Here is a 1,968-nt window from a genome sequence, read left to right on the forward strand (position 1 = left end):
ATCGCTTTAAAAGGGTTTTTGGATACCACGGCTTATAAATGATTGGAAGACATCTTCACAGCTAAAGGGGCCAAACAAAGTGCGAACAGTATTTTTTATAACGTTTTCAAACTCTTAATGCGTCAGTGGGAATACATAGAAAGTGCGAACAGTATTTTTAATAACATTTTCAAACTCTTAATACATCCCTGGAAATACAAGTGCAGTAACAGCCAAGGTTACCGCACTTGTATTCCCAGCGATATATTAAGAGTTTGAAAACGTTATTAAAAATACTGTTCGCACTTTGTTTGGCCCCTTTAGGTGTGAAGACGTCTTCCAACCATTTATAAGCCGTGGTATCCAAAAACCCTTTTAAAGCGATGTTTTTGACAACATTTTCAAACTCTTAATACATCACTGGGAATACAAAGTGCTGTAACCAGGAAAGTGCAAACGGTATTTTTTATAACGTTTTCAAACTCTTAATACATCGGTGGGAATACATAGAAAGTGCGAGCAGTATTTTTTATAACATTTTCAAACTCCTAATACATTGCTGGGAATACAAGTGCGGTAACCTCCACTGTCTCAGAACTCAAACACAAGCCCCCATGCAGAGTTTTGAGTAGTCAGATGGGGGGGGGGAATGTGCGTCTAGGCCATTTATGCACAAGAGGTTTTGCATAGCGTTTCACAATAAGAGCTGTGAGCCACGTGCTGTTTTTTTTTTTTTTTGGTAAAGCTTGATTTAGTGCAGCATGGGGAGGGGGGTTACTGTTTATTTACAACCTGGAGGTTGGCATCCCTAGGCTGCGGCCTGATGGCACTTTGCACACCCACATTGAATATTGCTATATCAATATAATGCTATAACAACGTGTGTAACAAGTTTTTCGAATTTCCAGCTTTCATTTTAAAAGGAAATATAGAAGGGGAGAGGCATATCCATATATGCAACCAACAGGGGGGTTACCGCATTATGTATTCCCAGCGATGGAGTAAGAGTTTGAAAATGTTATAAAAAAAACCATCGCTTTGAAAAGGTTTTTGGATGCCACGGCTAAAAAGTGGTTGGAAGACGTCTTCACAGCTAAAGGGGCCAAACAAAGTGCGAACAGTATTTTTTATAACAGTTTCAAACTCTTAATACCTTGGTGGGACTACATAGAAAGTGAGAACAGTATTTTGAATAACATTTTCAAACTCTTAATACATCGCTGGGAATACAGAATGCGGTAACCCCCAGGGCTCACTTACTTAAAAACTATTGGAATCGAATGATTGTTACAACCTGATTACACTAGTACAATCTAGTACAATCTAGTACAATCTAGTACAATCTAGCAGGTACCTTTCCCCCCCCCCAAAGGCCCCCCCCAAAGGCCCTCTGGTGGTGCGGGGAGGAATAACAGGCAGGCAGTTTGATCATTCCAAACAGCTGTTTCGGCACTTGAAATGGGGGGGGGGAGCCCTGTGCCGCAGGGCCCTCACAGTATTTTTAAATGGCAGTGGGGTCTTTGTGGCGGCCACGAGGACACCTAAGAACAACAGAATTAAGTACCCAAAGGTCCAGAAAAACTCAGCATTCAAGGCCAAAGGTTATGCAATGTAAAGGTTATATCAGTACAAAATGTGTATATGTTTATTACAGACTAATACTTATTAGGAGCCCCGTGGGGCAGAGTGGGAAGCTGCAGTCCTGTGATCCAGGCTCTGCTCACGACCTGAGTTCGATCCCGACGGGAGTCAGTTTCAGGTAGCCGGCTCAAGGTTGACTCAGCCTTCCATCCTTCCGAGGTCGGTAAAATGAGTACCCAGCTTGCTGGGGGTCAAGGGAAGATGACTGGGGAAGGCACTGGCAAACCACCCCGTAAACAAAGTCTGCCTAGGAAACTTTGGGATGTGACGTCACCCCATGGGTCAGGATTGACCCGGTGCTTGCACAGGAGACCTTTACCTTTTTTAAAAAAACAATAACATATATAA

This window comes from Euleptes europaea, chromosome 19 (genome assembly GCF_029931775.1).
Source record: "Euleptes europaea isolate rEulEur1 chromosome 19, rEulEur1.hap1, whole genome shotgun sequence".
NCBI classification, from domain to species: Eukaryota; Metazoa; Chordata; class Lepidosauria; order Squamata; family Sphaerodactylidae; genus Euleptes; species Euleptes europaea.